This window comes from Gorilla gorilla, chromosome 15 (assembly GCF_029281585.2).
Source record: "Gorilla gorilla gorilla isolate KB3781 chromosome 15, NHGRI_mGorGor1-v2.1_pri, whole genome shotgun sequence".
NCBI classification, from domain to species: Eukaryota; Metazoa; Chordata; class Mammalia; order Primates; family Hominidae; genus Gorilla; species Gorilla gorilla.
Window position 1 is genome coordinate 84,867,446 of NC_073239.2, and position 24,308 is coordinate 84,891,753.

General features: G+C 36.6%; 1 protein-coding gene across 7 annotated transcripts in view; it reads left to right on the forward strand.

Annotated features, from left to right (window-relative positions):
• RAD51B (RAD51 paralog B) overlaps nucleotides 1–24,308 on the forward strand; it is a 909,884-nt gene that overhangs the window by 154,059 nt on the left and 731,517 nt on the right. The window lies entirely within an intron of this gene.

Genomic DNA, 24,308 nt, shown 5'->3' on the forward strand with positions numbered 1-24,308 from the left:
ATTTTAAGTGAAGAAATACTTTTGCTTTCAGATTCTTTGTGTATCTCAAGACATTTTAATAGTTTTCAAGACATTTAAACTGAGTCTTCACTCTGCGTGGTGGGCCCCCAACCCCTAATGCGTGGCTTATAGCAATAGTTTTCTCCCTGATTTTCCTAATATTAGTCATTTTCCCTTTTAACACTGCGCTACTTGGTGCTACTAGGATAATCTTTCATAAATAACATTATGCCTTTTCCTGTCGACTGATCTCATTTACCCTAATCTCACCAATATTTCTCCCAAATCTGATTGATAATTTTCTTTAAGGAGTCTTCGTGGTAATCCCATCTGGCCCCATTTTTCAACAGTACTTTTGAACCAAGCTTCTACTATTATAATTTTCATGTTGATTTATTAAAGTTTTTTAAAAAATTGTATTATGTCTGTTCTTTTTTTCCCAAGTAGATATCAGTATGACAGAAACACTATCTTCTATTTCTTTTGACTGGAGTCTTTTATACTTCTGAGTACATAATAGATGTTAAATATATACTCTGTTAATACATATTAGCAAGTTTAAAATGGTGGTTGTTTGTTTAAGTCACATAAATTATCAAACAAAAGAGCTGAGTGATGGTACCTGCACAATGCTTAATATATAGTAGAGATGATAAAATAAATTCTACTGAAGTCTGTACTTCATCTTTTTAAAAGGTTTATTGCTTAGCTTTTAGAATTAATGGTTTTATCTTTGAAATAGAGAAACAGGTCTAGGGTTCATGCAGTTATAAATAAAAATTCCTTAATTTTATTTCTATTACTGTAGCATCTTATGCCAAAAAAAAATATCGTAAAGAGGAAGAAGTGGCCAGGCCTGGTGGCTCATGCCTGTAATAACAGCACTTTGGGAGGCCGAGGCAGGTGGATCACCTGAGATCAGGAGTTTGAGATCAGCCTTACCAACATGGCAAATCCCTGTCTCTACTAAAAGTACAAAAATTAGCTGGGCGTGGTGGCGGGCGCCTGTAATCCCAGTTATGGGAAGGCTGAGGCAGGAGAATCTCTTGGACCCAGGAGGCAGAGGTTGCAGTGAGCCAAGATCGCGCCATTGCCCTCCAGCTGGACAACAAGAACGAAACTCCGTCTTAAAAAACAAAAAAAAGTGGAAAAAGTTAGAGGACTAACATTACCTGATTTTAAGACTTATAAAGCTAGAGCAATCAAGGCAGGGTATTGGCATAAAGATAGAGAAACAGATCAGTGGGAAAGAATGGAGAGTCCAGAAACAGATTCTTATGTACATGGGCAACTAAGTTTTCACAAAGGTATAAAGGCAATTCATGGGTGAAGGGCCAAACTTTTTAACAGATGGTGCTAAAACAATTGGATATACATGTGAAAAAATTATTTATATCACATACCATATAAAAACTAACTCAAAACAGATCATAGACTAAAATGTAAAACCTAAAACTATAAAACTCCTTAAAGAATACATAGGGAGAAAATCTTTGTTATCTTGAGATAGGAGAAGATTTCTTCTATATGCCTCCGAAAGCACAACCCATAAAAGAACAAATTGATAAGTTGAACATCATCAAAATTTAAAATTTCTGCTCTTGAAAAGAGAATGAGAAGGCAAGCCACAGATTTGTGGAGATGATATTTGCAAAACATATTATGATAAAGGACTTATATTCAAAATATATAAGGAACTCTCAAAATTCAATAAAAAATCGAACAACCCAACAACAACAAAAAGTAGACATCGGATAGAGTATGGTGGATTACATCTGTAATCCCAGCACTTTGGGAAGCCGAGGTGAGAGGATTGCCTGAGCCCAGAAGTTCGAGACCATAAGCACATGAAAAGCTCAATGTCATTAATTGTTAGGGAAATGAAAAGTGTACTGCAATACCACACCAAATATTACTTCCTTTTCTATAAATATGTACAATTATTATGTGTCAACTAAAAATAAAAGGAAAAAAATAAAATTAAGAAGACTAACCATATGAAATGTTGGTGAATATGTGGAGGAGCTAAGTCTTATACCCTTCTGGTGGGAATGTAAAATGGTATAACCACTTTAAAAAATAGTTTGGCAGTTTCTTAAAATGTTAACCGTATACCCACCATACTCTTCAGCCATGTCAGTTAGCTTTTTACCCAAAATAATTGAAAGCATATGTCCATGCAAGGGCTTGTACATAAATGTCATAGCAGCCTTATTTATAATAGCCAAAAATGAAGTCACCCGCATGTCCATCAACAAGTGAATGGATAAACAAACTATAGTATATCCATATAATGGAATACTATTTACAATAAAAATGAATTAATTATTGGTACATGTAACAACATGGATGGCACTTAAAATAATCATGCTGAGAGAAATAAGTCAGTCAAAAAAGACTGCATGCTGTTTGATTTCGCTTGTATAGCATTCTAAAAAATGAAAAATAATTCATACTGATAGCAGATGAGTGGTTACCTAGAGATGGGGAATAGAGGAGGAGAAAGGAATTACAAAGAGGCACAAGGAAACTTCAGGAGGTTAAAGAAGTTTTCACTATCTTAACTGTGATGATAGTTTTGCAGGTATATACATAATTCAAAGGTTATCCAATTGTACACTTTATTTATTTATTTATTTTTGAGTTAGAGTCTCGCATTGTCACTTAGGCTATAATGCAGTGGCGCAGTCTAGGCTCACTGCAGCCTCTGCCTCCCAAGTTCAAGCAATTCTCCTGCCTCAGCCTCCCAAGTAGCTGGGATTACAGGCACACACCACCATGCCTGGCTGTTTTGTATTTTTAGTAGAGACGGGGTTTCACCATGTTGGCCAGACTGGTCTTGAACTCGTGACCTCAGGTGATTCACCTGCCTTGGCCTCCCAAAGTGCTGGGATTACAGGCATAAGCCACCATGCCTGGCCCCAATTGTACACTTTAAATATGTGCAGCTTTTTATAGCTTAGCAAAATTATACTTCAATTTAAAAAAAGAAAAAATTGTAAAGAGGTGTTAAACATTCAGTTCACCATCGAAAGCAGTATTATTTAACATATGCACTAGCATATTATAAGTATAATAAATGTAAATATAATTTATGTATTTATAAACATAAATATAACAATGAACATATACATTATTGAAGAGTCCCATATGTCACCTTCCATCTTGGGTTTTATAGAGTTACTAAAATGTTATCAAAGGAGAAGACCATTTCATAAAGGAAATTATTACACCTTGACCATCCAATACTTCAGTCTTTCATTTTGCGTGGAAGTTCTGTATCAGCTACCATAGTCATTTTTAAAAAATAACAGCAATCTTCGTTTTTTGAAAAACTATCATAGGCCATCTCAATCTTTATCTATCAATATTTTCCTTCTTTCACTTTCTTGATAAAGCCCCATATTTTGCTTCTGCTTCTGTGTTTTTTTTTAAAAACCAAATGATTACTAAACAGGGAGTGAAGGTCCAGGTGTGGTGGCTTATGCCTTTAATCCCAGGATTAATCTTTGGGAGGCTGAGGCAGGAAGATCACTTGAGCCCAGGAGTTTGAGACCAGCCCAGGCAACATAGTGAGACACGAATATCTACAAAAATTTAAAAAATTAGCCAGGCATGGTGGCACAAGCCTGTAGTCTCAGCACTTTGGAGGCACAGGTGAGAATTGCTTGAGCCCAGGAGTTTGAGGCTGCAGTGAGCTATTACCACATCATTGCACTCTAGCCTGGGTGACAGAGGGAGAAAGACCCTGTCTCTTAATCTGTAGAAACTGTCTAATACTATTACTACTGTATTAGTTAAATGACTCATTTACGGCATAATTTGGGAAAGGAAATTCTTGGATTTTATCCCAAGTGAGGACTTAGAACCAAGTGATATAGTGGTTAAAATAAGAGTCTCAGCCAACTAGAGGGTTAGAATTTTCTTGGTATTTAATGTATTGTGCTTAATTTATCATTATGTAAGTAAGCTCAAATCTCATTGGTCTCTTTATATAAAAAGGAAAAAAAGGAAAAAGAGCAGAAAAGATAAAGCCCCATATTTTGCTGCTTCTATTTTGCTGCTATTGACATAAGAAGGCCTATGTAGTCCTATGTAGGCCTTTTTATGTCAATATCAGTCTGAGTAAAAGCAAATAATGAATTTATGCTGAGGTACAAAGATACCATTTGGACAGTTTTATATTAACATGTGACAATGTACAAAAGTTATACAAATTTGTTAGCATTTTCTCACTGCAAAATATTATCAAATTAGGAAATAGCAGACACTAGGGATGGTTTTTACTATATATAATGATGTTTAAGAGGTACTTAAACTTGATTTAAAAGCTCTGCAGTGATTTATCTAAGATGAGCCTGAAGAGCTAATAGTCTAGTTTTTTTTTTTTTAATTTTCATTTGTAGCAACAAGCACATTAACCATTTGTTTTTTTTATATTTTGGGAGAAAGTTGTGACCACGTGGCAGTTTGGATTTGAAATAATAATGGCAAATAAGTGGCCTGTGCTGAAAATTGTTAGGCATATCTCTTTATGGAAAACTACTTTGGTGATATAAAACCACCCAGGTCTATAGTTATATAATTTAGGCAAGTAGAAAAATCAGACAGGGCTGGGTTTTTTTTTTCTTTCTTTTTTTTTTTTTTCTTGACAGTGTCTCCCTCTGTTGCCAGGCTGAAGTGCAGTGGTGCGATCTTGGCTCACTGCGACCTCTGCCTCCCAGGTTCAAGTGATTCTCCTGCCTCAGCCTCCCGAGTAGCTGGGACAACAGGGGCGCGCCACCACACCCAGCTAATATTTGTGTTGATAGTAGAGACAGGGTTTTACCATCTTGGCCAGGCTGGTCTCGATCTCTTGACCTCGTGATCTGCCTGCCTCTGCCTCCCAAAGTGCTGGGATTACAGGTGTGAGCCACCATGCCTGGCCAGGGCTGGGTTTTTATTAAAGATTTAGTTTTGTTCTTAGAAGTTATGTCAATTTCTGATGAGTAATCTAGTAATAACTTAATCTGTCTTTCTGAATTCTGCAAAACACTGCCACATACTGATTATTGTAAACATTGTTGGTTTCAAGATACTTTCTTATTTTAACCCTCCTAACCTTTCAAAGATTCCTCATTACTTATGGTTTAAGTCATTCCTTCTTGTTTTTTATATTCAAGACCTTTCACAGTTGATCACTGAGCTGTCCTTTAATCCTCTGTGTCACTGCTTTTCAGTATGAATTGCTAAAGTTTCTATGATTTTTCTGTTTCTTTGCCTTTTGTCAATCTTTGTTCAGTCTGGACTCTCTGCCTTTCTCTCATCTCTACCTACTCTTCTAAGCCCTAGAATGCTTCAGGTACCACATAAACCACATCAGCATAAAACCTTCCGTGACATTCTATTCATACATGTTATAAATGCCTCTTTTGTGCTGAGCTGTCAGTGGTCACCAAGGTAAGGACAGGAGCAAAGGATGCTCCATGGTACTCCACTCTGATGGAAGAGGAAAAATGATACATTTACAAATATTTTATCTCATCCTATATACATTTTACTTTCTATTTATGTATTATAATGTAAGCAATAAATTGGTACCCAAATAGAAAGTGTAAAATAATTAAAATACATATATTGAGGGAGTGCATGCCCAAAATGTTTTACTGATGGGGTATAGAACAAAAAGTTAAGAAACCACTGATCTAATTGTCAGGTCTATTTCCGCATTTGTAAAGTTAGGTCGAGGATTGGACTAGATAATTTCCAAGGTCTTTTTTAAGCTTAAATGTTCATGGAGTTAAAAAAAATATTTTGAAATCTTTAAGTATACAGAAGAGTTGCCAGTGTAGTACAGTCAGCTCCCATAAGCCATTCATGTGGTTTTATCCACTGTTAGCATTTTGCCATATTTCCTCCTTGTCTTCTAATACATATATATACATATTACTATACTTTTGTTCTGGACCATTTGCTAGTAAATTGCAGAGGTTGCAACCCTTTAAGCTAAGTAGTTTAGTATGTGTCCCTTAAGAACAAAGACATTCCATTATAAGATGTTATGTAAGAGACTCAGCACAAAAGAGGCATATGTAACATGTATGAAGAGAATAACAGTAATTGATCAAGTTCAATATACCATAATCTAACATAGAGTCCACATTCAAATTTTGCCTATTGTCCCTTTATGACCTTTATAGCAGTTTTTTCACTAATCTAAGGATTGAGGGAATAGGAATTTTCTTGCCATGTCTATTTAGTTTCCTTTAATACAGCAGCTTTTTAGCTTTTCTTTGTCTTTTGTGACACGGACAGCTTTGAAAAGTAAAGTCCCAACCAGAAACAGTGGCTCATGCTTGTAGTCCTAGCACTTTGGGAAACCAAGGGCGGGGTAGATCGCTTGCATTCCAGACCAGCCTGTGCAGCATGATGAAACCACATCTCTATAAAAAAAAAAAAAATTCAAAAATTAGCTGGGTGTGGTGGTGCGTCCTTGTAGTCCCAGCTACTCGGGAGGCTGAGGCGGGAGGATGACTTGAGCTCAGGAGGCAGAGGTTGCGGTGAGCCGAGGTCGTGCCACTGCACTCCAGCCTGGGCAGTAGAGCCAGAACTTGTCTTAAATAAATAAATAATAAGAAAGAAATAAAGAAAAGTAAAGGCCCTTAATTTTGTATAATGGCTCATTTGGGTTTGCATAAGTGTTTCCACTGTACCTTGATTTTTGTGTGTGTGTATGTAGTTTAATTCTGTGTGTGTATGTGCATTTGGGTGCGCACGGTGTGCACCTACGTGCTATGGTGCTGTGTGCGCAAGTTGAGTCCTCTTTTCCAAAATAGATTGTAAATTCCTTATAGACAGAGATGATTTATCTTGGTAATTTTTATTCCCCACACGTCTATGCACGTATGATACTTAGCCTATGATTCAAATTAAAAATATTCATAAGTCAAAAGTTCTTACATATCCCATGGGTTAAGGAGATGATTTAAAACATACAGGGAAGAACATATCAGATTAATTAACTCTCAGTGATTAAGGATGTCAGAGAATACCATGGTAACAATAGAAGCATTATGTTTTATTTTATTGAATCTTGAAGGAAATTGGATACTCCAAAGTATAATATAATATGGAACATGCACTGCGAATACTGTACTAGTTGACATGTGTAATTTCTTTTCATCGTTTCTCTGTGGAAACCCTTTGCAATAACGTTTGACCTTTTTTCCATATACAGAGTCCCAAAATAGTATTTTCATCTGACATGTGTATTTTAGTGGGTAGTTAGCACGAAAGATCTTTGTCTTTTAAAAATATGTTTCTCAAGATTGGAAATATCTTCGGTTGTCAGTAAAAGATCTCTTATTATCCTTTTATTATCAAATAAGCATAGTTGTAAGACAGTGACTCATCCAAAGATTTGTTTGGCTGCTTCTATCTATGGTTTTTTTTTTGAGATGGAGTTTTGCTCTGTTGCCCAGGCTGGAGTTCAATGGCGTGATATTGACTCACTACAACCTCTGCTTCCCAGGTTCAAGTGATTCTCATGTCTCGGCCTCCTGAGTAGCTGTGACTACAGGCACACACCACCATGCCCAGCTAATTTTTGTATTTTTAGTAGAGATGGGATTTTACCATGTTGGCCAAGCTGGTCTCAAACTCCTGACCTTGGGTGATCCACCCACCTTGGCCTCCCAGTGTGCTGGATTTACAGGTGTGAGCCACCACGCCTGGCCCGCTTCAGTCTATTTTTTATTTTTGTGGGTACATAGTGTATATATTTATGGGGTACATGGTATGTTTTGATACAGGCATACAGTGTGTAATAATCACGTCATGGAGAATGGGATATCTATCCCATCAAGCATTTATCCTTTGTATTACAAACAATACAATTACAATCTTAGTTATTTTGAAATGTACAATTAAGTTATTATTGAGTATTGTTACCCTGTTTTGCTATCAAGTAGTAGGTCTTATTCATTTCTAATTATTATTATTTTTGTACCCATTAACCATTTCCACCTCCCGCTAAGTCCCCACTACCCTTCCCAGCCTCTGGTAACCACCATTCTACTCTCTATGTCCATGAGTTCAATTGTTTTGATTTTAATGGTTAGTACAAGTAAGAAGTTTTTCATTTTAAAGTCAGCATCTGAAAAGATACATTGTAGCCTTTAGAGGCTCTGATTTCCTTGAAGCCTGTTACTTATTTGTAAAGGTCCGTAGTAAGATTGAACTTACTATTTGGAATTTTAAATTGGTAGCTTCAAGAACTCTTAGAAGATCTTTTTTTTTTTCCTATTTTAATGAAGAACATTTAATATACAGGTTTTCTTAGTATTGACTTTCATAAGTATTTTCTGGGGCAATTACTATCTCAGTTGATTATCTCTGAAGGCCTATTTTAACTCTACATTTATCTGAACTTAACTGAATAACTTCTCATTACTCAGCACATATTTTAGTGAAGAGATTCTTAGGAGTAACAGCTGACATTCACCATATTGTGGTTTGTCTGTGTGTATGTTCCTGTGGATAACTTGGCAATCGCTTCCTCAGCGAAATAACAGCCAGTGTGGTTCAGCCAAAGTTTAGAGGAATAAAGTAACTGAAGTGGGAGGTTTTTCTGTAATGCCGAGTGATTTTATTCTTGGTTCTTTCTTTTTGAATTGCTCAGGTAATGTTTGCCGTGGTAGGTATTAAAACCAAACCAAGCAAACAAACAGTAAAAACCCAATAACAACCAACAAACAGGAAATACCAGGTAATTCAGATTATCTAGTTATGTGCATAGTATGAACCCAAGAACTCTTCCTGTAACTCCAAAATAAATGTATGCTTAGGTCAGAATCTGAGTTAGAAATGAAAAACAAGGCCAGGTGCGGTGATTCACGCCTGTAATCCCAGCACTTTCGGAGGTCAACGCGAGTGGATCATGAGGTCAGGAGTTCGAGACCAGCCTGGCCAACATAGTGAAAGCCTGTCTCTACTAAAAATACAAAAATTAGCCGGGTGTGGTGGCAGGCGCCTGTCATCCCAGCTACTTGGGAGGCTGAGGCAGGAGAATTGCTTGAACATGGTAAGCGGAAGTTGCAATGAGCCGAGATTGCGCCACTGCACTGCAGCCTAGGCAACAGAGCAACACTCCATCTCAAAAAATAAATAAATAAATAATAATAAAAAAGAAATGAAAAACAACATCTTGTCTATTTTTTCCAGGATCAGGTTTAATAGGAAACTGGTGATGCACTAAGTTTTTCACAGACATGGCTTGAGAATATTTTCTATTTTATATGCTTGTTAATTTTTTTAAAATAGGATTGTTTGGGAGCTTATTTCCACTGCAGCAGGAAGAGGCACTGTGATTCACTGAATTGTGTGAATTAAAGGCATGATCAAGGAACAGGCCATTGAAAATGATAGCCCTGCAGTATTAAAAGTGCTTTGATCTTCTGTTTTGACACATTGAATTTATCTTTAATTATATGTGATGACATTTGATTACTATACACTTAGACTATTATAATGTGGTTTGTAAAATATAGTTTGTAATGTATAATAACTTCAACACCGATTTTTCTATAGATATGAATTTACAGAGTCATGTTTTAGTTTTGTTTAAGAGAACACTATTAGACTTCTGAATTAACAGACATTTAAAAGGTAAATATTTAGTAGTCAGGCAAAGTATGATTCCTATACAATAAGTATTAGGACTGTACCCTGTGGGACTCAGTGCCTTATTTTAATAGAGGTAATAGAGTTCTATGTGGTGGTTTCCTGATCTATCCACTACTGGCTGCTTTACTACAGGTAAATCACCTAGTTCTCTGAGCCTTTGAAACATGAAAGCCTTAGACTACATGATATTCAAGATTTCAATTCTGAAATTCTTTGAATCTACTATTCTGTGACGTTTTTGATGGACATAGTATAGAATTCCATAGAAATTACTGACACATTTTCTAAAAGAAAGATATTTTTAAAATATTGCGTGAATTAATGGGTTTTGACCTTGCATTTAAATATGAAAATGAGGCCGGGCGCGGTGGCTCATGCCTGTAATCCCAGCACTTTGGGAGGCCAAGGCAGGTGGATCACCTGAGGTCGGGAGTTCAAGACCAGCCTGACCAACATGGAGAAACCCCATCTCTACTAAAAATACAAAAAAATTAGCTGGGCATGGTGGCACATGCCAGTAATCCCAGCTACTCAGGAGGCTGAGGCAGGAGAATCACTTGAACCTGGGAGGTGGTTGTGGTGACCCAAGATCACGCCATTGCACTCCAGGCTGGGCAACAAGAGCGAAACTCTGTCTCAAAAAAAAAAAAAAAAAAGAAAGAAAAAAGAAATACTTTAAAAATGCACTATGGGACAGTGGGTTGGGGGGCAACCCCCCATAGGCCACAATTGTAGAGAGAACTTTCATTCGGAATTTCCTTTATTATGCCAGTACCTTAGCCTTGAGGGTATGAGTCTTTCTTTGAAATTGTCTGCTTTGCTTGCATTTACATGCTCAACCCTGGATTTTTCCCAATTTAGGCAGTTTTATTCCCCAGCAATGAGAGTCCTTAAGAGTTTGAACCTGATCCTAATTCTCTAGGGGAAATTACAAATTATTCTTTCTTTTCAAATGGTAGCCATATACAGTGATTTTATTTTTAACATCTTTTTTTTTTTTTTTGAGGCAGAGTCTCGTTCTGTCACCAGGCTGGAGTGCAGTGGCGCAATCTCGGCTCACTGCAACCTCTACCTCCTGTGTTCAAGCTATTCTCCTGCCTCAGCCTCCCGAGTAGCTGGGACTACAGGTGCACGCCACCATGCCCAGCTAATTGTTGTATTTTTAGTAGAGATGGGGTTTCACCATGTTGGCCAGGATGGTCTTGATATCTTGACCTCGTAATCCTCCCGCCTCACCTCTGAAAGTGCTGGGATTACAGGCGTAAGCCACCACGCCTGGCCATTAACATCATTTAATCAATTTTGTCAATGTCCCTAATGGGATAGTCAGGCAAAAACAAAAGCAAAAACAAACCAACAAAATTCTGTAAGAAAAGTGGCTAATTATATATTATCATTAGGAAGCATAATATTTCATGTGTTTTTATCCTGAACTTTGTTTCTTTTTGCCATACAACCCGTTCCTTACTTTGTAGGGAGGACTTTTATTGTAAAAAAAAGATCTGCCTCACACAATTATTGGTTATGACTATTTATCACCTAAGAACTAAACAGTGGTGCTTTGATTTGAGTTTGTTTACTCTAGAGGCAGAATATGTTTTATCTGTAAGTACTTTGGGATTTCTTTTGAACTAAAAATATACAAATACAATTATTGGTTATGACTATTTATTGCCTAAGAACTAAACAGTGGTGCTTTGATTTGAGTTTGTTTACTAAAGAGGCATAGTATGTTTTATCTGTAAGTACTTTGGGATTTTTTTTAACTAAAAATAAACAAATATGTATAGTTTGTGGTAAGTAGGTGACAGCGTGAAAAGCAAAACTGGAAAGCTATGATCCTATAGCTACATATCAAGCTACACTTTTTTTCTCAAAGACTATTGCTGTGTTAAGATTTTATTATAGCATTTGTTTCTTTTTAGAGAGGGTAGAAGGGTGAAGCCTTACTCGAAACCATTTCAGAGTAGTTAACTCCAGACTATATACTAATGGAGAAGAAGAGTAATACAGATAAGTTAAAACATTAGATAATGATTGCTCTTTATTGCTTTAAAAAACATGGGGAAGAGCAGTTGGGAATAGGACCCAGGCACTTAAATCTGGGAAACTCATTTTTGGTCTCTTTTTCCCACTGCTGCAGTAGCCTGGGCAGGATCCCTAGAGACACAGCCTTCAGGCAGGAAGATGGAGGAGAGAAAGCAGATCACAGACCCTAAACATCTGTAGGTTCTCTCTCTTTCTTGTTCCCTACAGCTGGTGAATCTGAATTGAATCCTTAGTAAAGTTTCATATTAGGTGATTTAGTAGATGCTAGTTAAGGAAAAATGATGATCTCTAAGAATTAGCCTGATTTTATTAAAAAAACTTTGTGGAGATTAACCTAATTTCCTTCTTCTTAGGAAGGCTATTAGACTGTTGATCACAGCAGACAGGGGTCTGAATTTCATGAAGCTTTTTGACATGGTCCATCATGATATCACTGTGTGCAGGATGGATGAGAGGGATATGATATAAAAATACGGTTATGTTGTTATGCAGCTGGCTGAACAGCCATCTGAAAGAGTGATATTTAATGGTCTGTGTTAACCTGGAAGGAGAACTCTGGGATACCATAGGAATCTGTCTTCACCTTCATTATATATATCAACAAAGAGTTAAAAGAAATATAGTTGGCCTACTAATTAAATTTGTAGATAATATACAGTTGAGGAAGGATGGCTAAATTATTGGGTGATATAGACAGGAGTCAAAATTATTGGGTGATATAGACAGTCTCAATAAACAGAGGAGTGCAGATATCTCTTTGATATAGACAGGAGTCAAAAAAGCTCTAAAAATATCAGGATGATAGGCTTAACCAGCAAGATAAAATTTACTGAGAACAAGTTTATAATATAATATATAATGCTATGTATTACAGAATAGAGGAGAAATGGCTTAGATGTAGGGGTAGAAAAAAAGGCTTAACATTCCTAAGTTAACAGAAAACTTAATATGGGCAACTTTGTCATGTTTCTTTCAAAAAATGCATTGTGATCTTAGGAATGTCTAGAACATTAATAGAATGTCTAGAATAAGATTAGTAGTAGTCCTGCTTTATTCTATGCATTGGACTATTTTGTTCTGATTATCGCAGTCTGAGAGTGATAAGCTTCAAGCACATCCAGAAGAAAATGGCTAAAGTTTTTCACATAACAAAGCTACAAAAAGAAGCCTATAAGGAGTCATAATAGCTGTCTCCTAATATTTGATGGGCAACCCTTTGGAAGGAAGGTTAGAATGAGACTGTGAAGCTCCAGAAGGTAAAGTGACAACCAGTTGTTACATGAAGATGGATTTTGACTCCATATAAAGAATAGTTGTCTGGTCCTTAAAGCTGTCCAAAAAATGAAATAGACTGTGCTGGGAGTTAAGTAGTGAATTTTCCAGGGTGTTGCCAAACTACCTTAAGGATATGTGGTAATAGAAGAAATTTATTCATCAGAAAGGGGGTAAAACTAGTTGATGTTTAGATTCAGTCTACTCTTTTTGGTGGTGTGTTTCCTACTTGTTTATACCAATTTACTCTCTGTCGTTTGGCTAAGAGGCAGAGAATGTCTTTGACCATAAATTGATAAACAGGATTCATCTGTATATGTTATTATCAAAACATGCCTGTTACTTTTCCAAGAAGCTTTATTCTTATCTACTCCTAAAATATCTTTATGAAGTTAAAAGGACTTAACATAAGTATTTAGAAGGAAAAATGTTTTTTTTTCTAGGAAGCATTATTTATATTTGGCACTTTTTTATTAGTGTCAAAAACAAGGTGATCACACTGCAGCTATAAGAAGATATGCTATGAAATGAATATGTGCAGATACATCAGAGTAACCGGGTTCATTGGTTTGTTCACTCATTTGTTTTTTACTCATTCATTAATTTATAAATTTTTTTCGGATACCTGGTAAGTGCTGGTCGCTCTGCTAGGTACTAGGAAGTTGATATATACTACAGTTTCTCTGACCATTTACCTAAAAATCTGTTAATAGGCTCCGTTTCTTCTAATCATCCAAGAAACTTTTTTTTTAATTTTTAATTTTTGTTGGTACATAGTAGTTCTGTATATTTATAGAGTACATGAGATATTTTGATACAGATACACGATGTGTAATAATCACATCAGGGTAATCATGCTTGAGGGTATGGATACCCCATCTTTTAGTTATTTTAAAATGTACAAAAAATTATTGTAAACTATACTCACCCTGTTGTGCTATTTAGCCCTATATTTTATTAATTCTATCTAATTATATTTTCGTAGCCACTAACTATCCCACCCTCCCTCCATCCCGCTACCCTCCCCAGCCTCTGGTCACCATCATTCTACTCTCTATTTCCATGAGTTCAATTATTTTAAGTTTTAGCTCCCACAAACAACTGATAACATGCAAAGTTTGTATTTCTGCATCTGGCTTACTTCACTTAACATAATGACCACCAGTTCCATTTATGTTGCCACAAATGACAGGATCTCATTCTTTTTTATGGCTGAATAGTACTCCATTTTGTGTATGTACCACATTTTCTTTGTCCATTCATGTGTTGATGGACACTTAGGTTGCTTCCAAATCTCGGCTGTTGTGACTAGGTCTCCAGTAAACATGGGAGTGCAGATATCTCTTTGATTTACTGATGTCCTTTTTGTGGATGTATACCTAGCAGTGGGATTGCCAGATCATATTGTAACTCTATTTTTAGTGTTTTTAGGACCCTCCAAACTGTTCTCCATAGTGGTGGTAATAATTTACATTCTGTCTACAGTGTATGAGGGTTCTCTAGTAAACAATTATTACTTTGTTTTTTATGATGTAACCTCTAAAGACAAGTATAAAAGAAACACTGGAAAATACTGATTTTTAACGCTGTATGCTAGCTATTCTAACAACTATATGTTAATAACTTAATATATAACTATTAGTATATATAATAACAGCTGTATTATAACTATTAGGTATCCATAAAAATATCATGCCTTTATGTACTTTAATATTAATATTGCTTTGAAACTGAATGCTGAGGTAGAATTTGTTTTTTCAGGTTTCTGTTCATTTACTGTTAGAGTTTTCTATATTTTCTTCCTTTTCCTTTTTTGGACTGTTGTTAATTTCCGTATTGCTTTTTGAAAGGAGAAATAAGATATTGTTAAGGGGCTCAAAAATATACACTAACCACTGTTTTTTTCAAGAAGAAAAAGCCATTTTTGTTCTCTTAGATAAATATTTTTTAGCTGGTTTTAATTTTAATGTGCATCATTGCTAGGTAGGCAAGAATGATCTTGAAAAAGAAAGCTTTTGTAATATTAAGCCAACAAAGACATTGCCTGCAGGATAAATGAATAGTTGAACATATTCACTGGTTACATGGTCAAGTTTTATCTTTAACTTATTTAATATAAGATGGTTACTATGTTTCATATTAAGAGTGTACCCTTTTAACAGTACCTTATAAATAATTCTTAAGCCCAGGTAGGGTGAGTTAGAAGTTTTACACTTAGAAATATGAAATGAGAAATCAGTGCTCCTTTGTATGACTAAGCTCAAGCAGGATTTAAGGCAGGGAGGGGTCCCCACTGATTGATCTTCAAATCTTACCATGTCTAAGACTGTTGCTGCTGCCATTTTTCTTTCTCTGGTTTTCTAGGATCCTTTGGCAAAATGTTACCTCCTTTTCATCAATCTTCCCATCCACAACTGATGATTTTCTCTAGCATTTCCCATAATCATCTCAAGATTGCAGAGAAATAGAAGAGAGATTTCTACACTCATGTTTATAGCAGTGTTAGACACAATAACCAAAAGGTGGAAGCAACCCAAATGTCATCAGTAGATGAATGAATAAACAAAATGTGGTGTATAAATATAATCGAATATTCAGCTTTTAAAAGGAAAAAAATTCTGACACATATACAACATGATGACCTTGAGGATGTTATGCTAAGTGAAATAAGCCAGTCACAAAAAGACTAATAAGGTATGATTCCATTTATATGTGGTACCTAGACTGCTTAGCAGATTAAGGGATCTTCAGGATTTGGAGTATAAGACACACTCGGCCGGGCACGGTTGCTTACACCTGTAATCCCAGCACTTTGGGAGGCCGAGGTGGGCAGATCATAAGGTCAAGAGATCGAGACCATCCTGGCCAACATGGTGAAGCCCCATCTCTATTAAAAATATAAAAATTAGCTGGGCGTGGTTGGCACGCACCTGTAGTCCCAGCTACTCGGGAGGCTGAGACAGGAGAATTGCTTGAACCTGGGAGGCAGAGGTTGCAGTGAGCCGAGATCACGCCACTGTACTCCAGTCTGGCAACAGAGTGAGACTCCGTCTCAAAAACAAAAACAACAACAACAACAACAAAAAGAACACACTCACAATAGGATATAACTAAGTCATCTACTCCACATATCCAAAACTGGGAACTTAGGATCTTTTTCTCACACATTTATCCTTGCTTCTTCCATCCCAAGTTAGAAATATGGATGTCAACCCATACTGCTTTTTTTCCCCCTCTGAATACTATTGGAGACCAAGCCCTGCTGATTTTATATTCTTTTTTTTTTTTTTTTTTTTTTTTTTTTTTCCTGAGACGGAGTCTCTCTCTGTCACCCAGGCTGGATGGAGTGCAGTGGCGCAATCTCAGCTCACTGCAAGCTCCGCCTCCTGGGTTCATGCCATTCTCCTGCCCCAGCCTCCTGAGTGGCTGGGACTACAGGCGCCCGCCAGCACGCCTGGCTAATTTTTTGTATTTTTAGTAGAGACGAGGTTTCACCGTGTTAACCAGGATGGTCTTGATCTCCTGACCTCGTGATCCGCCCGCCTTGGCCTCCCAATGTGCTGGGATTACAGGCATGAGCCACCGCGCCCGGCCTATATTCTTCATTTTTAAAAAAATCTGCCTTCTCTACATTACTGGTACAATTTATTCATTCAAGGAATACTTAATTATATAGTATTCCAGATGGTGTCAGTTCTGTGAAAAAAGAAAAAGTAGGGTGGGATGGGAGTTTGGGAGTATGGGAGGTGGGGAGAGAGTTGCAATTTTAAAAATGGTGGTAATGGTGGTCCAGGCTTGGTGCAGTGGTTCATGCCTGTAATCCCAGCACTCTGGGAGGCCGAGGTGGGAGGATCGCTTGAGCCCAGGAGCTCAAGTCCAGCCTGGGGAACAAAGTGAGACCCGGCCTCTACACAAAATTAAAAAATTAGCTGGGTGTGATGGTGTGCCCCTTTGATCCCAGCTACATGGGAGCCCGAGGCAGGAAGATTATTTGAGACCAGGAGGTTGAGGCTGCAGTGAGCCAAGATCGTGACACTGCACTCCAGCCTGTGTTGACAGAGTGAGATTCTTTCTCAAAAAATAATAACAATAATAAATAAATAAATAAATAAATAAATAAATAAAAGATGTTCCATAACGGTGAAATCTCAGCAAAACCTGAAGGAAGTAAGCCATGAGAATATTTGGAAAAAAGGCTTGCCAAATAGAGAGAACAGTCAGTGCAAAGGCTGCAAGATGAGAGCATGCTTGGTGAGTTCAAGGAACTCCAAGGAAGCCAATAGATCTGAAGTGGAGAGAGCAGGAGGAAGAGCCATGGGAAATGAGGTCTTAGAGGTAACAATGGTCTGCTTATGTAGGGCTTTTGTAAGGCACTGAATGGATGGATGCATTGGGCAGAGAAGAGACACCTAATTTATATTTTTAAAAGATCACTGGCTGCTGGTTGATACTAGGTTGTATGAGCAAGGGATGAATTAGACAAGCTAGGAGGTTGTTGGAATATTTCAATCAAGAGAAGGTAGCTTAGACAGAGTGGTCAGTGACAGTGGAGGCAGTGAGCTGTGGATTCTAGAATTTGGAAGATAGAGCCAGCATGAGTTTCTAATAGATTAGATGTAGGATATAAGAGAAAGAGTTAAGATAAATCTACGTTTGTTTGTTTGTTTGTTTTTTCCTGTGTAAGTGCATTTTACATCAACTTAGATGGGAAGGAAGGCTGTGGGTAGAACAGGTTTAGAGGGGAAGAACAGGACTTGTTAACTTTGAGATGTATGTTAGGTATCTAAGTGGAGTTATTGAGTAGGAAGTCACATATATGAGTTCAGAATTTCATTGGAAGTTAATTTGGGAGTCGTATGAAAATACATAGTATTTGAAACAAAAAACTAGATACAATCCCCAAGAGAATGAATAGACAGAGAAAAGGAACAAGAACTTAGCCCGGGGCATTTCAACATTAAGAAATATGGATTCAGGCAAAGTAGGGGAAAAGAGGGAACCAACAAAGGAGACTGAGAAGAGGCAACCAATGAGATAAGGGATGAAATCAAGAGTATAGTATTCTGGAAGCCAAGTGAATGAAGAGTATCAAGGAGGAGAGAGTGATGCATTATTGCCTTAGTTTAGGTCTTAGTCACAGTCACGTCCTAAATTATGACAGTTTACTTTGGTCTTTCGGCCTCTAGCTGCCTCCAACCCCTTCTCTATACCTCATCTTTTTCCTATTGTCTGTGATCAAAATGTTCTTTAAAACGAACACAGATGGTTTTCTTTCTATTTATGCTGTTTGTCATTTGTTGAGATGCTTTTACCTGTTTTTTTGATATTTTGTCAAATATGGTAAATTTTTGGCCATTAATTTTTTACATACTGTCCTGCCCCTCTCAGCCTACCCATGGTACTGTATTTACATGTAAGTTCAACCAGTTAATACTGTTCCACAGATCAGCGAATCTTTGCTAATTTTACTTGTCTTTTTTCTTTCTGTGCCTCAGTGTGGATATTATTGTGTGCTTCATGTTCATTATCTTTCTCGTGCCAAATCTGCTATTAATCCCATTATTAATACTAACATGGAAATTGTGAATGTGGTGCTGATGAATGCAGAACTCTATTGTCTTTCTATAAAGAATGTTGAGCTTTCTTCTAGGAAGTAGTTTGAGTGAATTGTGGATCAGTACAACCCTTTTGACACTTGTTAGAGTTTGTTCAGAGTTGTTTTTACTCTAGGGCAGTGGCTCTCAAAGTGTGGTACCTGGACCAACAGTATCAATGTCACCTTGGAGTGATGCTTAGCAATCTGTGTTTTAATACATCTCTAAGTTATTGTGATGTACTCTTAACTTTTAACCTTTTACCCCTTTAGAAAATATAAGTGCAGCTTACTGCCAGTGCTTTTTTAACGTTACATAAACATGGTCTTTGAGGCTGAAGCAAATCTGACTGATTTTCAATGTGGAAATAAAATATAAAAACTGTTCTTAGAGTTATTTTTAAACTGAACTAACATCAGAATCACCTGAATCATCAGAATCGTCTGTTTTGGAAAAATTAGATTCAGCCAATAACTGTTTGAGAACTGTGTTAACATCATGTGTAAGAATGCTATGTTTTCTAGGATTTGACATTTTTAGTGATCGAGAACTACTACATTTTGTAAATGGATATATCACTACCAAAAACAGAATGGTACAAATAGAATGATGTATTTTGTTTCCAAAGTTGGTATACTAGAGCAATGTGAAAGTAATAATTAAAACGAGATATTACATGGCAAAGTTATCTCAGGGTAAAGGCTGCAGCCGCAAGTGCCACTGGTGAGTATTCTCTGGGCAAATGGGAAAAGGATCAAGAACCACTACTCTGGAGCTAGTTCGGCCTTGCTACTAGGATGTAACCCTTCTGGAGTCTCTGTGCAGTGCTCTAGATATTCAATGAGGTCCCTCTCCTTTACCTTGTCAAAATGTCTCACAGTCTTATATGAGTACTGGGAATTATTTAGATTAACATTCATGGTACTTTGTTTGTTCTTATGGAATTTACTCTATGTATGTGCAGCTTAATTTTCAGTCATAGTCTCAAGGGGAACCCTGTGTAGATTTCCTGAGCTCTTCTCTGCATAGCTCTTCCTCTTTAGCACTCTGCCCTGAAGAGTCCATCTCTTTCCTCCTCTTTAAACTCTGAACTCTGTCACCCTGACTTAGTAAGACCTCTGTACTCTGCTTGGGGTTATCATTCCTTGTGGTGCATTCCAGAAACTGCTTCCAGACAGACATCAGGGCGACCTTGTTCATTTTCCTTTTCTCAGGGATCACAGTCTTAACACTAACTTTTGTCTGAGGTGTGACAGTAACTTTTTTGTATATTTTTCCAGTTTTTTCAGTGTTTACAGTAGGACAGATCTGGTACTAGTTATTCTGTTATAGCTGGAAGTCCAGGTACTTATTTTTTATGGTCATGAGGCTACATAGAAGCTCGTTATATGAGGAAAATAAATGCTGTACTAATTTCTTCACATGATTTCAGGCAGCACTAGAGTGCTATATGATACATATTAGGCACTGTGCTAGTATAGGAGGATTAAAACCCAAATGGGATAGTGCCTTTGTCTTCAAAGATCTCATGACCTACAAGAGTGGACTGGTATATAAACAACACATTCCAAGTCAGTTTGTGATAAAGGCAGCATGAAATTATATAAAGGCCGTAGACTTTGAAATCAGATAGGCTTTGGTTAAATCCCAACTCCATGACTTACTATTGTATTATGCAACCTCTCACATCTTTAGTTTTCCATCTGCAGAATGGAGATAATAGTAAGTTATAGGACTTTTGAGAAAGTTAAATTAAAATTCTTTTATAAAGCACTTGGCATATCATAGAGGTTCATTAAGTATTAGGTTTATTTCCTGTTAGAATACACATAGGATAGAGGAGGAGTTAATTTTTATTATTACTATAGAATTCTTCAGGGAGGAAATGATATTTAAATTGTGCCTTGAAGGTTGAGTAGGGTTTTGATATGTGTTAAATGGGTTCCAAGGACATTCTACTTTTTAGGAACTAAATGAACAAGGGCTCAAAGGTGTAAAATGTGGGGAAGCCTGTAAATACACTTATGAATGTCAGCATAGTCCAGAACCTTAGGAAGCAATTTAGGTCTTAAAAACAAACAAACAAACAAAAAGACAACAAAAAACTAGTAGTAGGAATGTAAAAATGAAGAAAAGAAGAACAAACAGAAAGTCTAACCCCATAGTAAAAGTATACTTCCTTAGGCCATTCCTATTTATTGCCATGACTAATAAATTTGGGAATGCCTGTGGAAAATTCCTGTGGGCTGATCTTTTCTTAACCACTATTCAAGACTGCTTTACGTTGATAGTCTAAGCCGATCATTTCATTAATATTAAACTCCAGAGCTCATTCCCGAGTTTCCAAGAATTTGCTGAATTGCTTTTCTCTGTTATCTGCTTCTTTGGGTAACTTCCATATTTTTCTTTCTTGCCCTGTAAAAATTGATTTCCTAGGTTTTCCAAGTGATTGATAATGTGACAGTACTATAAAGACTTTTCTTAGACTCTGGTATGTTCGCATTTAGTACAAATACTGTTAAGGGTTTTATAAAGTATAACTAATATACTTTCTACATATCTTTTACTAGGGAATTCTAAACTTAAGTATTTTATTTCATTGAGGTTAAAATATGTCCTGTTAAGATTTTTTTTCTCTTTTAAATTATTAGTGTTTTGCATTGTTAAAAATCAGCTGGCTTCTTGGATTGAGTTTACTTCACTTTTCCAGTGGGTAACTTTTATCTGACCTTTAGATCTGTAATTGTTTGGTTTGTTTTCTGAAGCTATGGAATGTTTTGGAAAAAATAAGCCTCACGGAGAAGGGCTATTATCCCTGAAAATGATGAGACCAGAAATGAGAAAAGCAAAAATCAGATATCACCCTTGACATGTGGATTTCAGTTTTTAAAAAGTCTTTATCCTCTGTCTCTGAGAACCATAATTTGGAAGTCTGTTTCTCTGCTTCTCTGTGATAAGTTCTCACCAAAGATCCTCTTGTGTTTTTGTTAGAATTACATTGAATTCATAAATTGGGGAGAATTTATGTATTTATAATATTGAATCTTTTCATTTATGAAAATGGTTTATTTCTCTATTTAGGTATTCTATAATTTTATAGAGTTTTGTCCTCAAAGATCTTACAAATCATAATTTGGTTAGATTTATTCATGGGTTTTTAATAGTTTTTAAAAAATGGGATCTGTTTTTATTATGTAATCCAATCAGTTCTTGGATCAGAAAATTGATTTTTATATTTAAAGTCCAACAAATCTGCTTTGCATGCTTATTAAAATGGCTTGCAAACTATCCTATATTTTCTATGGAATCATATATGCAGTAGCAGTTTTTCTTCTATTCCAAACCTCATACTTCTTTATTCTTGAATAGAAGTGTCATAGTGGGACTTTTTCTTGTTCCTGATTTCCGGAGACTCCAATATATCATTTTTCATTTTAGAAAGTTTATTTTTCTTGCTATATTGGTGGAAGCTTTTTTCTTAAGTGATGAATCAATGTAAAATTTTATACTTTTTTATTTTGGAAATTTCTAGTTTATTAGGGTCCTCTTTTAATGGACAAGGCAGTAGAGACTCAAAAAGGTAATGGAGTTTATTTATTTATTTATTTGATTTTCAACTTTTAAGCTCAGGGGTGCATGTGCAGGATGTGCAGGTTTGTTGCATAGGCAAACTCATGCCATGGTGGTTTGCTGCATAGATCATCTCGTTACCTAGGTATTAAGCCCAGCATCTGTTAGCTATTCTTCCTGATGCTCTCCCTCTTCCCATCCCCCACCATCCAAGGCCCCACTATGTATTGTTCCTCTCCATGTGTCCCTGTGTTCTCATCATCCAGCTCCTACTTATAAGTGAGAACATGTGGCATTTGGTTTTCTGTTCCTACATTAGTTTGCCAAGGATAATGGCCTCCAGTTCCATCCGTGTCCCTGCAAAGGACACGGTCTCAATTTTTTTATGGCTGCATAGTATTCCATGGTGTATAGGTACCACATTTTCTTAATCCAGTCTATCACTGATGGACATTTAGGTTGATTCCATGTCTTTGCTATTGTGTATAGTGGTGCAGTGATCATATATATGTATGTATCTTTATAACAGAATGATTTATATTCCTTTGGGTATATAACCAGTAATGGGATTGCTGGGTCAAATGGTATTTCTGCCTCTAGGTCTTTGAGGAATCGCCATACTGTCTTCTACAATGGCTGAACTAATTTACACTCCCACCAACAGTGTAAAAGTGTTCCTTTTTCTCTGCAACCTCGCCAGCATCTGTTGTTTTTTGACTTTTTAATAATAGTCATTCTGACTGATGTGAGCCATTGTGGTTTTGATTTGCATTTCTCCAATGATTAATGATGTGGAGCTTTTTGTTATATATTTGTTGGCTGCATGTATATCTTCTTTTGAGAAGTGTCTGTTCATGTCCTTTGCCTACTTTTTAATGTTTTTTTTCCTTGTAAATTTGTTTAAGTTCCTTGTAGATGCTGGATGTTAGACCTTTGTCAGACAGATATATTGCAAAAATTTTCTGCCATTCTGTTAGAAACTATCATCAGCTTGATGATAGTTTCTTTTGCTGTGCAGAAGCTCTTTAATTAGATCTCATTTGTCAAGTTTTGCTTTTGTTGCAATTGCTTTTGGCATCTTCATCATGAAATCTTTGCCTGTGCCTATCTGCTGAATGGTATTGCCAAGATTTTCTTCTTGGGTTTTTATAGTCAGGGTTTTACATGTAAGTCTTTAATTAATCTCGAGTTGATTTTTGTATATGGTGTAAGGAAGGAGTCCAGTTTCAATTTTCTGCATGTGGCTAGCCAGTTCTCCCAGCACCACTTATTAAATAGGGACTCCTTTTCCCATTGCTTGTTTTTGTCAGATTTCTTGAAGATCAGATGGTTATAGGTGTGTGGTCTTATTTCTGGGTTCTCTATTCTGTTCCATTGGTCTATATGTCTGTTCTTGTACCAGTACCATGCTGTTTTAGTTACTGTTGCCTTGTAATATAGTTTGAAGTCAGGTAGTGTGATGTCTCCAGCTTTGTTCTTTTTGCTTAGGATTGTCTTGGGTATTCAGGCTCTTTTTTGGTTCCATATGAATTTTTAAATAGTGTTTTCTAATTCTGTGAAGGATGTCAATGGTAGTTTAATGGGAACAGCATTGAATCTGTAAATTGCTTTGGACAGTATGGTCATTTACATGATATTGATTCTTCCTATCCATGAGCATGGGATATGTTTCCATTTGTTTGTGTCATCTGTGATTTCTTTGAGCAGTGCTTTATAGTTCTCCTTGAAGAGGTCCTTCACTTCCCTTGTTAGCCTGGCTATTTTATTTTCTTTGTAGCAATTGTGAATGGGAGTTCATTCATGATTTGGCTCTTGGATTGCCTGTTTGTGTATAGGAATACTAGCAATTTTTGCACATTGATTTTTATATCCTGAGACTTTGCTGAAGTTGCTTATCAGCGTAAGAAGCTTTTGGGTTGAGAGGATGGTGTTTTCTAGGTATAGGATCATGCCATTTGCAAACAAAGATAGTTTGACTTCCTCTCTTCCTATTCGAATATCCTTTATTTCTTTCTCTTGCCTGTTTCCCTGGCCAGAACTTCCAGTACTACATTGAATAGGAAAGGTGAGAGAGGGCATCCTTGTCTTGTGGAAGTTTTCAAGTGGAATGCTTCCAGCTTTTGCCCATTCAGTATGATATTGGCTGTGGGTTTGTCATAC